Genomic DNA, 18,207 nt, shown 5'->3' with positions numbered 1-18,207 from the left:
GGAGCAGACTCTTCGGTCCTGCATATGTCTACATTGGCCCTGGTGTTTACTCCATCTGAAAACTGTTCTGTGGTTTGGGGGCACAGCCGCCACATTCAGCTTGTCGACACGGACTTGAATTCGGCCACTCATATAATTATTGGCTGTTCAAACGATACACCACTCTCCAGTCTGCATGTGCTAGAGCACGTAGCAATGCTAGACCTTTGACAAGATGCTATTATTGTTAAATCTGTTTGGAGAACTACAACAAATGAAACTAATTTATTTAATCTCCGGCTGGCTGATGCCCCATTCTCAGACAGGAACAACATGCTGCACCATCTCAAAAGGTCTGCTCATATTCAGGGGAGGAATCCCACTCCTGTGGTCCAGGGTTTTACACCAGATCTGATCTCTGAACACCCCTTTTGCTCTGGTAGCTCATACACTCTCGGACAAAAGTGCTACTGACTCTTTACTATGCCTGGGTGATCAGTGCTACCAGGGAGCCAAAAATTATGTCCTTACAGAACGGAAGCATCGGTGAGAAACGGTGTCTCCCCCCCACTAAATAAATTCAAGAGTCCATCGCTGTACCTTCCCTCCTTGTTCACTTGATCACAGATCCTGGACCAAGTTCAACAGACTACTCTGTGGCTCAGCCAGAATTGCCACGACCATGCACCGACTGGGCCTGGCTTTCTCCCCATGCTGTGACTGTAGGGCAAACAATAACTCATCTGGTGGAGGAGTGCCAAACCCAACATCTGGAGGGCAGTCTACAATGTCTAGTCCCCTAGTTATGGAAACTGGGCATTGAGCTCTGTGTCTGCATATGAGAGAGAAAGAGATATTCAGTACCCAACCACATACCAAGTACCCAGTAAGCAGCAGAAGTCTGCACAGCTCAGCCATTATGGTTTGCATGAACTTTGGTTTCAACATCCCCTGAACGTTGCTTTGAATTTCCTGAACTCAAAGACTCAAACTGAAACTCAGCCAAAGCTGCCATGTTTTGCCCAGTCTGGGGCAAAAACTATTGAGTTGCCCATGGGCTCCACCTAAACTGTAACTCTACAGGTTTGCTCAAACTTCAGCCAATATTGCCTCAGAATTCAGCAAACCTGGTCCAAGGTTCAGGTATGTTACAAAATCCACAAGTAGGCAGATGGATCCTGACTAAATGGAAGTTTCCCAGAGCTCTTCCAAACATACACCTGCCCTTGATGCTTATGGGTGCTGCCCAACTTCTGTGACTTAAGGTATTAAAAATATAGGCCAAATTTTTCAAAGTTGGGTGCTGAAATACAGATTTTGGAGCTTAACTTTAGTCATTCAAAACTGAAAATCCTTGTCATAGTCACAAGCTGGTATTTTGGGGAGCTTTCAAGACTTAGTTATTGATATTTTGAAGCAAGAAGATGTGTCTGGGCTTATTAAAAGAGGCAGAAATCAAGTTGATATACAACTGGTCAATGAACTGATCCTCCACTCTTCTGAGCAGACCACACATCTGACAAGTTCAAGAACAAAACCAACTGGAAATGTCTGTAGTTATGACTATCTTTTCCATTCTAGGTACTTACAAGACTCCTGCCACTGTTGTGTCTAAACCTCTCCCAAACATGACTGAGTTTATGACTTTCATTCTTTATGTACTATAATGCCTTTATAAACACAGAAAGGAAAATAATTTCTAAATTATAACCTTAGATCAAATGTCCCCTGTAAAGTGCCTACTGTAGTTGACTAATTTTTTCCATGTACACAATGTTTCAAAGATGCAGAAAGATTCACAGTAATGGTTATGTCACTTGGTTTCTTTTGTCTGGGGCCCAAGATTGGGGCTCACCCAAAAACAAAAATTCTGTATTGCGAAAATGTTTCAAGGCTTTATTATTTGGTTTTATTCCAAATTGGAACAAACCAAAAGCCATTCGAACTCCTGTAGGGGCAGACTGGCTCAGTTTCATTACCAGCCCTAGGCAGTCTATATGGGACAATCCACTCCATAATGCTTAGGTCATATAGATATATTTCTTTGCATACTTATTAATTAAGGTGTAATGAATTAATTAGGTGTAATATGACCCAAAAGCTATGATGTGCCATGGATCTTGTCTGCTAATAGCATGGGAGTATCTAACATAAGTGAATCACCCTTTCTGTTTCCAAAATAAACAATTATGTAGTGCCCTATAGCTGAATACCTTTGATATAAAATATTCCCAGGACTTCTGCTGAGAACATTTGAGACAGCATTTAAAATAGCACTAATTTGCCTTCTCATACTTTACTTGTAACCCTTTAGGAACTCATTTTGAACTATATTGTGATATGTTTGCTCACAGATAATACTTTATTTGTAGATTAGTCCCACTGATTTCAACAGAGCTACTTAAGACGCAGACACTACTCACTGTGAACAAGGACACCTTAATCCAGACCTTTTGAAACAGAACTTTCTGGCAGGTTGAAAAAGCAAATGGTGTTGAAAAACAATTTATAACATGGGCTCATAATGGAAGAGACCATATCCAAACAAGAGGCGATGTTTAGCATGCTTAGAGACATTAAACTTTCAAATACTGTTCGACATTTACATGAATAAGAATGTCACCTGTAATTACACCAGGTAGACTAGGAATGGCATGGGTCCCGCCCCCACCAGCATGACCTCACACACAGGATGTGTGTGAGGTCACATTTCACGGAGGATGCCATTTGCAAGAGCACTCCCGTGACCTCACATGCATGGTGCAAGGTCATGCCGACCAGGGTAGAGCAGCATGCTTTTCAAAATGGTGTCTCCCACGCGCAATACTGGGCAACACCACATCCAGTTTTCTCTCAATACCAAACAGAGAATAAAACCAAAGAAAAAGAGGTCTTCCCAACTTACAACAAGATGAATGGACTGCTTAGGCCATCATGCCTCCAGCCCCAGGAATCAAGAAATCAATGGGGATTACAGTTGCTCAGCAACTCTGAAAATCAGGCCACTTATTTGGGTGCCTTGTTCTGTTTTTAACTGCCTGATGTTAGGCACACCGGTATGAAAATGTTGGCCCCATGTCTGGAAAATCTGACCTGTTTGTTCTTCAGTTTATCCATATTTAAAATGGTTTTAATAATGCTTTCCTCGATGTAGAAATAAAATTTTACCTAAGCAATGGTTATAATCCACTCCTTAGCGAGCACAGGTTTCTTCTGAGGTCATAAATTAACGCATGGAAGGTGCTTTGAGTACCTCTGGTGAAAAGGTGCTATACGAGTGCAAGGTACAATTATGAATAAATCAGTGTCAACTCCATTTGGGAAATTCAGCTCTGCTTTAAAAGAAAAACTGCAACAAGCCAACTGGAGCATCATCTCTGCTGGAATAAGGTAGAGTCAGTCATAAAGCTTAGAATACAGGGAAATGGTGCTGTGAGAGAAATGATCTTCCTTGATCTCTATAACTAAGGTACTTATACGGCCACCATTACTGTAGTCCCTGAACACCTGGCAATCTTTGAGGTATTTGTCCTCCTAACACCTCTGTGAGGCCAGGAATAGCTATTGTCTCCATTTTACAGATGGGGTATTGTGGCACAGAAAGACTAAGTGGCTTGTCCAAGGTCACACAGGAAATCAGTGATGGAGCACGGAATTGAACTAGGTCTCCTGAGTCTCAGGCTAGTGGCCAAATCAGTGAATCATCCTTTCCTTCTGATAGCGAACTTATTCTCACCTGCTGGCCTGCAATGGACTAGGTCATCAACTGGTGTAAACCAGTGTATTTAGACCAGCTGAGAATCCGCTCCTGATGTGCTTTTATTCTTCTTATCCATACATCCAAGCAAAGGCTCTCTATGAAAAGCAGCTGATACAAACAGGCTAATTAACCAGCTTGTAGTCTGTCCAGTGTTTGAAAAAGCTGTGTACATTATTAATCCATCCAGGGCCTTATCCACTGTGGTCAGTGGGAGTCTTTCCATTCACTTCAACGGGGTTTGAATCAGGCCCCTATTGAGAACGGTTACAGGTGTTGGACAGGGTGAACCACCAAAGGAGGGCTACACTTCTAAGCATCCCCCTGCCAACACGGGCCAATGATCTTCCTCATATACAGGTTTTCAACTCTGTTGCTTGGGTGTTTTGTAAACTACCCTGTTCCCTGTGTAGCTCAGTTCCTTTGTTATGAAAACCAAAAACACCTTCTGAGCCAGGAAACCAGGACTCTCCAGAAGTAACCAGGTGTGTTTACACACATTAGACAGAGAAGGAGAGGAATGCATATGGCTAAAGGGTTTAAATCCAGATCTCCCTGGGCCAACAAAGGGTGAGGTAAGCAGCGGAGAAAGAAAGAAAGAGTGAATTGGAGACAATTATGACTTGCAAACTTTAATTTTTTCCCCCATTTTATTAAGTTTAAAAAAAATAAAAAGACTAATACATTAGCTGGACTCAGTCACGTTCACTTATACGTTAAAGCAAAATAAGCATAGAAGTAGAATAGCCCTTAGAACAGAAGTAATCCTGACCCCTCAACCTACCAGAGATCATTAATAATAGTATTTCGCTCTTATGTAACGCTCCCCCTCCAGAGCTCTCAAAGCACTGATACTTTCCTTCCTTTGCACATTCTCATTGTACAGGTAAGGAAAATGAACCAGTCAGTGGCAGAGTTGGGAATAAAACTGAATCCCCACAAACAAAAATAATTTGCATATAATATGAAAGACGCTATTAAAAAGAAGGGGAAAAGAAAAGGAATTCTCAATTAATTACAAAGCTGATTCCAGATTCTGATCCCCTTACTTAATGGGACCATTCATGGAGTAAATTGTCACTCAAAGCAATAGTATCAGAGGATGGCCCCAGATTCTATGTTTTGTCCATTCAAATTTTCATCAGAACCAGTGGCCTGATGTGCTAGAGCATAAACTAGATGTTACATAGATGTTAAAGAGACATAAAATTTGCACTCTTGATTTTGTGTGTAAAATGTTAGTGCGTGTAGGGACTTGCATGCAGTCTGGGATTTTTATGCTTAAATATTTTGCAAAAAACCGTAGACTCAAGTTTGGAGATTGTTTTACACCATCCACCTGTCCCCAAGTTGAGTTTGTGAAGCTGCCAGCTATGGGGGAAAAAAACAACACAAAACCATCTTTTTCTTGCAAACGAAGCAGCTGTGCTCTGAAGGTCACAGTAAAGCCTTTAAAACTGTGGCAGGAAGCTCGAGAGGTGAGAGTCTGGGAAAATTCTAGAGGGAAAATACACAGCAAGTGGGTGAGAAAAAGTGTAGATTACGGGGTAATTCTCTTTTCCTCATTCAAATAAAGTTCCTTGTTCAGTATTAGAGGAAAATTACTCTCTTTTTGTGATTCCTTACCATTGTCACATGACAAACAGCGAACTCCGCAATACCATTTTTTCAGAGTCATTTTAAAGATTAGTCACTCGCTGCTGGAGTGAAAACAAGAGGAAAAGTAAATAGCTAACACTTTTGGCAGAAGTATGCAAGAACCTGTGTGGGAAAGGATGTGATATAAGAGCCTGAGTGATCATACATCCATTCATTAAAAAAATACCTTTCACAACAATTCCCAACATGAATATTTTTAAGTATCACCACTCATTAAACAAAGCTCCGCTGTACAATTATCGAATATGTAAGACATGTGATATCAGGTAGCTCTTATGTGGGTGTATTTCAAGTTGTCATTGTTTAATTATTAACTGATTCAATAGTTTTCTTCTGATATGTGTTCTTTATTCAGGAATATGGACTACAGAATTGAAAGAAAAGCTAAGCTGATTTAATAACCAGCAGAATAAGAAGGAAAATTAGTCTGCAAATGGGTCCCCACCCAACTGTCTTTGATTCAACTTAAAAACAAACATGCACCAGAAGCTAAAGGAAATCACAGTGAGAAGTTCCAGCAACTTAGGAGCTAATGCTGCAAGCTTCAACCCAACATGTTCTCATCCCAACCACTAGCTGGGCTGGACACTAGGAAAGCAGAGATGCTGCCCTATCGAGGTTCAGTGAAGACAAGGCTTGGAACAGAGTTGTCACCTGTCTACAGCTGGTCCTGCTGCCCAAATTACAGCACTACCTCCCTCGGCAACTCCAAAATGCCCAATGAACAGGAGGGGTGGCAGGCTACATACCCAATGGACTCTGCATGAGAAAAGCTTGGGGGTAGATGCATATTTACCCAGTACTGCTCTTTGGAACCTTTCCAGGTAGATGGAACAGACCTACACAAATAGATATATCTAATATTAATAACAGATACACTTCCATCCACATGTCAGTATCAGCAACGGAGTCTCCATAAAGCTTTCTGGATAGGGAGAAGAGTTTTCTGGGAGTGTCTTATTGCACATGCTTACGTCACCTGTTGTGGGGGTTAAAATGCTGCTAGGGTTCCCAATCTATGTCTTTCCTCTTCCCTTCTCTCCTTGCGAGAGACACTTTTGAGTTTTGTTCTTTGACGAGGCTTGTTCTGAGCACCCTGCCCCTACCTGGGTAGCAAGTTCAGATCACCCGTAGCATTATCAAAGCAGTAATGCAGGGGTACTGCATACTGCAGACCACTGACACTTCCATTCTGAACAAAAAGCCTATACACAGCACAAATTACACAATAAATCAGCTAAACTAATTTCCTTTAACTTTGTCCAACCGATTAGAGCCTGGCAATGGAGAAACATTATCTCAAAACGATTAAGGGATAAAATGTATCTCAAAATGATTTTCAGAGGTGCAGAGCAGCTCCCACTGATTTCAGCTAGAGTTGTGGGCAATCAGCCCTCTGCCTTTTGCAGATCACTTTCTCTGGGTCTGACAGGGTAGCACTTTCACTTGGTGGTTTTTGGTTTGTTGGGGTTTTGGGGGGTGGGGTGGTGGTGGTTGTTTTTTGGTCCATCAAATAAAAGTCCCCAGTATGACGACATTTCTCTCTTTACCATCTGGATTGGGGAGCAGCACTTGCATTTGGCACCTCTAACACTTCCATAGAATGAACCCACTACAGGGTTTTGATTCTGAACTCATACTTTCCATTGACGTCCTGATGATTTTTGGTCGCAGGAGAAACTAAAACAATTATCTTTTGTTTAAGTCACTAGACAGGGACTCAAAATATTTGGGTTCAGTTCCTGGCTCTGCCACTGACTTCCTGTGTGACTTTGGACAAGATCTATGCCTCTGTAAAATGGTAATAATAATATTTTATTTATTTCACCTTTTATCTCTCCTGTCTATTTGTACTGTAAGGTCTTCTGAGCAAGGATTATCTCTGCATATTTGTCAGTTGGGCATAACAGGTCCCCAATCTCGGTTGGGGGTCTCTGGGTGCTAACATAATACATCACTGTCCACCATGCTGTCTTATTGTTTCCTTGTGTTCCTGCATCTCTCTGTATCCATCTGTTGTCTATGGTCGTATATGTAGATTTTAAACCCTTTGGGGCAGGGACTATCTTTTTGTTCTGCGTCTGTACAGCTCTTAGCACAGTGGGTTCTCTAGTCCACGATTAGGCCTCCTAGGCACAATGATAATACAAAACATAAATAATAATTGTATTAGTTCTAAATTGCAAATGAGAGATTTCAGTGGTTCAAAGGCCCATCATGAACCAAATACAGGCTCACGACAGAAATACCACTCCCAAACCAACACACATGTGATGCAAAACACTGCTATTGTACCCCCATCTTTTGGTTAACAGACTCCCCAATGCAGATTATCCATACTAAGAGAACAAATAATCTGCATGGATTTAGTGTCCAAAGGGGACATGGATGGATCAAGGAGAGGAAGTGCCTCTGTAGTTCTTGTTGCACAGGGCCTGTATTTCCACTGATTCTCGAGGAGAGATGTGCCAGGATTAAGATGGGCACATTTCTCTCTCTGTATATGGTCATGTTTGTTGGAAAGTGTCTGACAGGATATGCTTGTCACTACTAAAGAGAAGAAAATGAAGAAACAAACTAGTCCTTGCGAAAAGCAACAGGTGATGTTTGGCTGGAAGTCATTGTACATGCCTCTGCCTTGCAGTACAATGCAGAGGGAAGCTCCAACTCATGCTTTCCTGTGCTTTTCTTTCCACTTGTCTTCATTTCACATGACCCGAGGGCTCTCGCATCAGGACAGAATGTTTGTTCTCAAGATGATTCTGCGTTGGTTACACAACTTCAAACCAGAAAAGGATAAATGGGGAACAAAAATAAGGCTTTAATTTGGTGGAAACTTGGTTTGGAGGAAGTTTTTCAATCTTTTTTTTTTTTTCCCCTTGGTGGCGGGGGTGGCTGGACAGCAGAAGAAGCTGAGGTAATTATATTTGGAGTAATTATATTTCAACCAAAACTAGAAAAGGTAAATCAGCACAGCAGTGTTCTTTACAATAGGTTAGAGCCTGCATACCTTAGGGGGTCAAAATTCCTGTAGTCAGGTTTGAAAATTTAGGCCAACATTCTTATGACTACAAGAGCACCAGATTTGAAGAAAGAGGATGGACTTCACTGTAATATTTTTTTTCCTATAAAATAGTCTATTTGCATCAGTTACCATTAAAAGGTCAACATTTATCCCCAGTCTCAGCACCACTACAACATTTGCCACGAACCTTGTTGGTACTACGTTATCTGAGGTACTGCCGTTATTAACTATTTTAAGTATAGGAGAATGCTCTTTTGTATCTGTTAGTAAACAGTGACTTTTTAATGTCAAATCACTATTTGTATTTATTTAAAGAAAGCTCATCTATGCATTACTCTAGGAAGAAGAGGTTACAGTTGTGTGCATCCATTTGTATTGAAAAACTCAATAGGCAGGGAAATAAATAATAAATTAAAGAAATGATAAAGAAATGGAAAGACTCCTATTGGCTTCCATGGGATTTTAATCGGTGCAAATGAAAAATACTGCTGTCACGGGTGAATATGCGCTTTTTAAATCGGAAATATTTTTTTGAGCATTTTTGCAGTGTGAATTATGGGTCTCTCCCTAAGGCTGACCCCTCATAGTTTTGAAGTTCCTCTTTCACATGCTGTGGGAACATATTATTGTATATACTGTGAGATTTCCACTTTCAGTGCATCAAGAGTAAATGGGACCAAAAAAATTAAATTGAAGAGGCCAGTGAATTACATAGCATCTATTTCACAGTGCAATAAAGAAGGGGCATTCTATGCTTTATTTTTATGGGGTAGACCATTCAGGAAATCCTGGTAAATAAATCATTTTTTAAAAAATTATTTGACCATGAATTATTGATACCTGGCTGCCTGAGTGTCTGCTCCTTTCACCATTTGATACAAACTGCATTATGATCAACTGAGTTGCCTGAAATAACTTTCCCCGTTTTAAAGGGAGGTGAGCTGGTGGCAAGACATTTTGTGTTTGGTGGTAGTGGGGTTTTGATTCTGGAGCTCATGCATGTTTGCCCTTTGCTCTGACAGAAGCAGAATTTGTTGACTTTCAGGGCATGCTGAATCTATTCTCTTCATGCTCATCTACTTTCTTGGGATTTTGTTGGAGGAAATGGGTTAAGGGAAATGGAAGGTTAATATTACAATTAGATGGATATGATTTTTTTAATCTGGACCGGTTTGTATGGCCAGTTCCTTTGATCTTGCATACAGATACTTTAAAGAATTATAAATGTAATATTATTGGAATTCACCAAATGGCATTATTGCTGATGGTTTTAGTTCTACTCACCTGAATATATATATAGCAGGTAGATCTTGAAAAAAATTCTTCTTAATAAGCTGTGGTGCAATTCTTTTTACATATTGAGCATATGACTACTCATGTTAGTGCCTATAGGTTATAATGCAAGCAAACAAAATAATACAATAAATTCATATATAAAACAAAGAATTACAGGAAATAACAGTCATATACCTACAGGTATAATGTATATATCTGTAGAGGAGTAAAATTCTGGAGGGTTTTAATTAATTAGGACCATCATGGCTTTTTGGAGGAGTGGGGGAAAATAGGAAAGACGAACATATCTGGGTACTAGCTGAGAGGATTAACAGACCTTTCTAGGGTGACCAGATAGAAAGTGTGAAAAATCAGGACATGGGGTGGGGGGGTAATAGACACCTACATGAGAAAAAGCCCCGAATATCGGGACTGCCCCTATAAAATTTGGGACATCTGGTCACCCTAGACCTTTGAGAGGTTGGAACTAATGGAGGGGGGAATGTGAATGTGTATTTTAACCATTTTTGTAACTAACTATAGTAACATCCATGAACCCTGGATTGTCCCTGCCTCCTCTTTCATGTCCATCCATGAATGAAAGTCCAAGGTCTATAAGTAGACCTCCTGGGATGAGGCTTTTCTCCTATGCTCCTAAAGTAAGAGCCATCAAGTTCTGTCACTATCTGGATAGAAGACTTTTAAGGAAAACTTATGGAGTGCAGGGGGGGAAAAAAAAAAAAGCTTGTGGGTTGGTAATGAGTAGATTTCTGCTCACCCCCAAATAGTTAGGAACGTCGTATAGACAAAACCGATGAATTTCTTTCCAATTGCCCAAGGTTTGCACTTTCAGCTGCTTTTGACTGATAAACAGTCCTCAAATCTCAACACGAATGAGTGCTAGACTCAAAGTGAAACCTGGAGAAAGGCCAGGAAGCAGAACCGGCAAGTTTTGCAAAGTTCTAGAATTGGCTCAACAAGAAATTTAGTTAAGAACATATGAAAGTGCAAATGTCAGATAACTGGAGGGAAAGCCATAAATCAGGCCCCAGTTCATGAACTTTTTGACAAAAGTGGTTTGAGTTTTAAGTTTAATATAACTTCCCACCCCGCAAAAAAATCATCAAGATTTTTGCATTGTGCTGGGTTTTGACTTGCCAGAATTCAGAATGTTTGAAGGAACGCACTGCTGTAGTCCAAGAGTTCTCTCCCCAATGGACACAAACATGGGTTGGGAGGTCACAACCACCCTTCCCATTGTACATTGCTAAATAGGAAGGGGATCCCAGCTAGCTGGGAGGGAGGAGGATGCCTTGGGTGGTCCCAGTACAGAAAAGGTTGAGAACTACCTAGTCATTACTAACCTAGCTCCCCATTACCTGGCACCTCGTGTGGTCATTTATGCCTTTGTGCAGTGCGTTGAAAATACTGCCGTTCTGATTTGCACAGACAGCAGTAACTAGGAAGTTTGATTCAGCGGTTAAGGTACAAAACTTCCCTCTTGGGAGACCTGTGTTCAGTCCCATGTTCTGGCACATCCAGTCCTTTTGGCCCAGATTTTTAAAGGTACATAGGCCTTGCAACAGAGTTGCACCTAAGGGCACGTCTTCACTGGCTCTAAAAAAAACCCCACCTCCACGAGGGGCGCAGCTCCCAGGGCTGGTACATTGTCTATACTGGCATGTTACAACGCTGAAACTTGCTAGGCTCAGGGGGGTGTTTTTTCACACCCGAGTGAGAAAGTTGCAGCGCTGTAAAGTGCCAGTGTAGACAAGCCCTAAGTGATTTAGACAGCTAAATCCCATTTTCAAAAGGGATTTAGGTTCTTAGGTCTAACAGTGAACAAAACAAGGCCTAAATAGTTTTTAAAAGCGGGGTTTTAATCTCTCAGAGCCTCAGTTCTCCATTTGTAAAATGGGAGTAATAGCACTTCTCTGCCTCACAATGGAGGATAAATACATTAAAGACGTGGTAATGAAGATATGTTGTTAATGGGGGCCAAATAAGTAGGACAGCTAGAACTTAGGCAGACAGTGTAAAGCAATGGAGAATTTGGTCCCCTCTGTTTCAGCATGAGAAACAGAAGCTTGCCTGATCTCACAACACTTTTCAGAGCAAGGAGGATTGGGCAATTTGTTGTGAGGTTGCCAGTACTTACAATTTCTGAAAATACTGTGAGGACAAATTCGGTTGTGTTGTTTCAGTTCCTCTCACTTCCAGTCCTGTCCAAAAGGAGGATGTTTAAGAGCCAAAAACTTTACAAACTAAACGCAGCCAAACGTTTGTGTGTCTATTAAAAGATTTTTGGGTTCAGGCTTGGAGTGAAGGGTTGGGGCTAAGTTTTGATTTTGCCCCAGCTGGCTCCCCCACCCCTAATTAGAATCAAGCTCTTTGTACATAAGTAATATTTTTGGGCAGCAGGGTCTTGCACTCTGCTATGCAGTGCCCTTTCATTAGGAATTAGTCAAGCTGATGCTGAGTAAACAGATTGTGTGTGTTGCAAGAGCTCTGATGTGGTCTCTGTTAATAACTCTTTTTAACCTATTGCAATCATGTCCTACTAGCCACACACCCCACAGGACTCCTTGGCAAAGGAAAGGTTTCAGAGTAACAGCCATATTAGTCTGTATTTGCAAAAAGAAAAGGAGAACTTGTGGCACCTTAGAGACGAACCAATTTATTTGAGCATAAGCTTTTGTGAGCTACAGCTCACTTCTGTAGCTCACGAAAGCTTATGCTCAAATTGGTTCGTCTCTAAGGTGCCACAAGTTCTCCTTTTCTTTTTGGAAAAGGAAAGATGACAGGGGAATTGGAGAGAGAAATTTTAAAGGGAAGAGACAGTATAAAGACAAGATTGTTTGAACTTGTGTCAGATACAGTAATGAGTGGGTAACAAACAACAATACTTCTGAGCACTTAGAGAACACTGTGTGTTTGCAAAGTGCTTTGCAAACACGAACCAATCAATCATACAATGCAGCCAGTCTCCTCTCATCTTTCTTGTGTCACCCTCTTACCTCCTCTGTTCCACCAATGCTACCAACCTCATTTGCCTATTTGATAGCTTCTCCGCCTATTCCTTCACAATGCCTCTGATGCACGGAATGCCCTTTCTGAATTTGGCCCCGATTCAGGAAAACATCCCTATTCAGAAAGGGAGCTTAAGTACATACTTACCTGTCAGCAAGTGCTTAAGTGCTTTCCTGAATTGGGGCGTTCATCTTTAGAGCCACTTTTCCTTCAACTCCCTCCTCCAGACCAACATCTGCTGTGAAATCTGCAAGAAATTAGCCAATTCATAACTGTTTGCTTGTGCATTGGTTGAGGACAGTCGTACAATAGCTACCTATGTAACTGCCTGATCCTATTTTCATTGATATCATCTTCCCTTCCCTTCTGTACTATCATACTTGTTTGTCTCTAGATAGAGTGTAAGGGCAGGGACCATCTCTTACTATATATTTAGACAGTGCCTAGACCAATGGGGCTCCAATCCTGGGGGGGGCCTTTAGGCACTACCATAATACAAATACTAATAACAGAATAATGGTGAAAAGACCAAAAATGAAAACAATTTAGGCATAATTGACTTTAATGGGGGATACAAATCCTCAGCACCAGACCACTTTGATCTTGGTGCTTTTGTATGGCTTTTGAGATCAGGGCAATTACGTCTAGTAAATCACATACCCCGTGCTACATCGGTACAACCTGCCTGCACTACCAATTTGCACTAGTGCAACTATATCCTAGTTACAGCAGTACTAATATCCCTAGACAAGCTTCAGCTTTCGGCACACAGCTTTGAAGATGGTGCTAAATCTCTCCATGGCTTGTGTTCCACATTTGTAAAATAGTAAATATTACTATTAACCTCCCTGCTTTAATGTCTGTAAAGCAGAGATTTTTAGATGCAAGATGCTTTATAAGTGTAAGGTATCCTACATGCAGCCATAGACGGCTGATCACATATTAATATCAGAGATATTCTCAAATGCACATACTTAAATAGATCATGCTGATCAGGTTAAACATTGTCATGGGATAATGGACTCCTCCCGCTGCTACATAAATGCGGAGGCATTAGTGGAAAATAAAGATCATGGAAAATCTGAGCTTTTCCCAGTCAGAGCAGGAGACATTAATTCTGTCAAAAAACAAGGTTCAATTGCTGTGACATTACTCTGTTACACCAAATCACCAATGGAGATTGAATCGTTTTATGTGATGGGTATTTGTTCAGTAGAGTGGCAGTTACTCTGTTATTGCCCTGCTCCTTTCCATCAGCAAGCCAGCAGCCAGTTTAGCTGTGAAAATGTAGGGCATTTCCAATGTATCTTTTCAGGATAATTCCACGGCTGGTACAAGTCTTACAGAAGGGGGTGGATCACAAAAGGTTACAGACCCAGTTTAAAGAGTAGCAAGATTCTGAGCCCTTCTGGGGGGTGGGGGTGGGAAGTGATGAACGCTAGGGCGGGGGGGGGGGGGGGGGGGGGGGGGATGATGGAAAATTGAGGTTTTTACTAAACAAAGTTTTTTTGTGGCGCATGTCTGCTGTTCATCAGAAAACCACGAATCCAAAACCTGGGGGGTGGGGAGGGGGGGCAATCATTTTTCAGTTTTGACAAGAAATCAAAATTGATACAAATTTCAGTAAAAAATTATTCTTCTTTCCTTTTTCTATCACAGTTTTCAGCAGAAATCCCTTTTCCTCCTCCTCATTTTCTGGCAAGCTCTAACAAGTACCTTCAGTTCCCTCTGAAGTCAGTGGGAGTGGAGGGTGTTCATAATCTGCCAAAATCTGGCCCATCTAGGGGTCTGAGATTGATCAGTAGCTGGTTGAGGGGCCAAGGGGCAGCTGAGTCTGACAAAGTGTTCCTTGATTTTAATGCAGAACACGAGGTTGGCCAAGGTCCCATACACCCAAAGGGTATTTTCCTGTTAGTTTCCTGCTCATTTACCATGTACACACTGCTGACTTGTGCTTTTTGAATGGGCTTCATGTACATTTCAGTCTAGAAATGAACGTCAAAGGCCAGGATCTCAGCTGGTATAAATGGGTGTAATTCCAATGATTTCAACGTAGCTACCCCAGCTGAGGATGTGGCTCCCTTGGGTTTACTTTACATTAATTTGCCCACTGATAGTTTGTAAACCTGAGAGCTGCCATCACTGCTTGCTAGTCAGGGAACACCACATCAGATTCTGCTATACTCCTGCTTTGGCTCCATCCCTGGTTAGCCGCTAAGGGGATGTCCTCACAGCGGCTGGGAGCATGCCTCCGCTCCTAGCTAGATGGACGCATCCTAGCTCTGCTGGAGCTAGAACGCTAGCAATAGCAGCCTGGCTGCACTGGTCCAAAAGAACTTGGACCCAGGTGGCTAGCCTGACCTCTGCCCATGCCTAAACGGTCACCTGCTATTTTCTTGCATGCTAGCCTTAGCCAAGCTAGCACAAGTCGGGCTACCTGCACCAGGAGGCATGCTCCCAGCTGTAGTACAGAGAGACCCTAAGAGCCTGGGGCCAACCCCCTGGAACGACTCCCAAGGGAGCTGATGCAGGTTTACACTCCCCTTGATTAGCAAATTCAGACCTTTGCATCTTGGCATCCACTCTGCTGTTACTATCTGGTCATTCAAAAACATTTCCCAGTCCCCTCAAGGGAAGGGACTGCATTGTAAGTAGATTGAAACAAACCGTTCAGGGCTTCACAATTCTGCTGTAAAATGTATGAAATGTCAGAGCCCCGCAACCAGGACCAGCAAGAATCTCCTTGGCAGCTCCCTATCCAAGAATCACTTCTACTGCAATGCCTATAGGAAATTAGCCAACTAATAAAAGCTAAGTAGGAGGACAACTGAGGGTCAGCATAAAACATGAAGCAAGCTATTTGCCAATCACCCCCCAGATCACTTTGCTTACATGTTGTGCGCTTTGCAATGGTGCTTTGGTTTTTTAGATTATATAAAGCAAATTCTTGTCATTTTTAGCTGGTGTACTGGTATCATGTTTTGAGTGTTCCTATTAGAATAGAGATTTATTATTGTATCTGCACACCCACTATCCTATAAAACAATACATGTCATCACATTTATCTTCAGCACTGATCTGTGCAACATTTTTTGGATGAACACTTTATTCACTGACAAATGTAGTTTCAGGTCAACTGAAACTATTCATGAATTCAGGTAAAATTCAGCAAATAGTTTTTTTAAATGTTTTATTTTGTCAATGTTTCATTTTAAAATTCCTTTTCATTTCATTTCCAAATTTAGCTAGATGTATTAAAAAAAAAAAAGAGTAACACCCAAAAATGAAAAACAAAACAAAAACTGAAAAAAATTATTTTGGGTTGACAAAATGTTTCATTTGACCTGAAACAAAATTCTTTTGGTTTTTCATTTTGGGAAAAACACCTGGAAAATATCCATTTTGGCTTCACACAAAACAATTTTTTTCCCCAGAGTTTTTGGTTTGGCCACTGAATTCCCCCCCTCCCCCTCCCCACCCTCAAAAAATAAATTATTTGGTCAGCTCTATTCCGCGTTCTATGGAATATGAATCATAAGAAGTCTAACATTGCTGGACTGAATTATATGGAGTTAAAGCGCAATACTACTTAACAGTTTGTACTAGCCTGAAATGTAGTATATGAAGGCAGCATATATTGAGCTTCTGTTGTTCAGACTAGTGGAGCTAATTGATTGCCTACAGCTCTAGCCTAGAAAGCCAGACAGCTGGAACCATGAAGGACTCTTCGGCCTAAATGAATTAAGTAAATAAATTAAGCAATAAGCACAAAGGAGTGGGTGTGCATTTCATGCCGATTAATTGAAGTGCAAGGCACAAGCTATTGGTTGTGTAGTTATTGGAAAACACCACGTATCCTGCTGTTTATATTTGCACAATGTACTGAATGAATAATTGCCAGCTGCAGACACGACATGGGTGAAGACAAATCATTAACACCATTAGTATTAATTATTGGTAATTATTTTCCACACACACACACACACCCCAAGTGTGCTTGACGCTTCAAACAAACTGGAAGACAATTCCTTGGCCTTAAGGGTTTACGCAAGCCAGATTTTGCCACACTGGAGTAGTCCCTTGCTCCACCAATGGAACTACTGACTGTGGGTAAGGAGGCCAGAATCAGGCCCATAATTGGGAATTGACAAGAAAGAGGAGTGGACAGGAAGTAGAAAGATTATTTTGGCTGCTTGAAGACCTGCACAAAGAAATCCCATTGTTTTAATAGGCTGTTTAATATATTGTAAAATGATGCAGGGGTTAAGAGTAGGTGAGGAAGAGACAGAGATCAGACAGAGGGTCACGGCAATTTGGGAACCTCGATGATGAACTGAGATGGTAACATCAGAGAACGAAAGCACTTCAGGCTCCAAACACGCTGCCCAGAGGAGCTGGGATCTGAAACAGCCCCGTATAAACTTCTGCAGCCCTTGTGATTGGTGGGATTTGAAAGAGGAAATGGTAGCAGCCTTCTAGAGCAGCTCAGGAGTAACGTTTCACGCGTAAGGGAAGGCATGGAATAAAGCATGGAAACAGTTGTGGGAGAAACCAGAGCATGACAACTGGCATCACTGGCAGGGTAGAATGGGATGGTCGACACGATGAGACAGTGGAATATACTGAACAAACAAGGTGTATGAAATAAAAGTGAAAATGAAAAAAAGTGTGTATATTTTGGTTTACACATCTAGGACCCAATCCAATTCCCACTGAAGTCTCTCCACTGACTTCAATGGGAATTGGATCAGGCCCACAGACATTTGAACTGAATATGAAGCATCATGTTGATATGTCGTGCTTTGCTGAACACCTGCAGGACAGTTTCTCTGGAAAACAGTTACTGTTTTTGCCATATGGAAATTCTCCTATACTCTCAATACACAGAAGCACAGTTTCATTGGATAGTTTATGGTGTTTCCTATAGACAGAAGGTACAGACCGAACAGGTTAGGAAGTGTCGTAGCTTCACTCACAAAGCCATTGTTTTTAAAGTGCAGCTTGCCTGCAGATATTTCCCATAAGTTGCTTTGAGACTGTATCCTCTTAATTGTATTTAATGTAAATGGTTAGGAAAGACCCAACTCACCTGAACAGTACATTTCAGACTGCCAAATGACACTAAAATCCCTTATTTAAGGACCTCTCTGTCTGGAGGGGGTCTCGGGACTAGAGCTGGGTGGAATTTTTCAATCAAATAGGATGAAAGACTTAGTTTTGGTCAACCCAAAACTATTCACAGTTTTGATGTGAATCACTTCAGCCAGTCACAAACCAGCCTGGAAAAGGAGGAAATGATAGCATCGCTGCTTCTGCCACAGTCTTTAGCTCTCACCCAGGATGTAGGAGACTCATGATCAAATCCTTACTCTGAAACAGACGTTGGTAACTCACTAAAAATTCTATTTAAAAAAAAAAAATGTATCTCACATTTGTTGCAGCTCAAACCATCTTTGGAAAGAAAAAAAAAAAAAAATCAGTT

General features: G+C 41.4%; 1 long non-coding RNA gene across 3 annotated transcripts in view; it reads right to left on the bottom strand.

Moving 5' to 3' along the window:
- Positions 1-4,210: 4,210 nt before the first annotated feature.
- The window catches only part of LOC114018507, a 51,453-nt gene continuing 37,456 nt past the window's right edge, over positions 4,211-18,207 (bottom strand). For 2 of the 3 annotated variants that reach the window (XR_006288354.1, XR_005224242.2), the window contains exons 2-5: positions 12,873-12,972; positions 11,854-11,917; positions 9,705-9,806; positions 4,211-8,174 (exon numbers count right to left, since the gene is read on the bottom strand). This is a non-coding gene — a long non-coding RNA (uncharacterized LOC114018507). The remainder of the gene's footprint in view (positions 8,175-9,704; positions 9,807-11,853; positions 11,918-12,872; positions 12,973-18,207) is intronic. The other variant, XR_006288355.1, reaches the window with a different exon arrangement.

This window comes from Chelonia mydas, chromosome 2, assembly GCF_015237465.2.
Source record: "Chelonia mydas isolate rCheMyd1 chromosome 2, rCheMyd1.pri.v2, whole genome shotgun sequence".
In the NCBI taxonomy this organism is placed as follows: domain Eukaryota; kingdom Metazoa; phylum Chordata; order Testudines; family Cheloniidae; genus Chelonia; species Chelonia mydas.
Note: the sequence above shows the minus strand (reverse complement) of the source record. Positions and strands in the feature narration are given on the sequence as shown.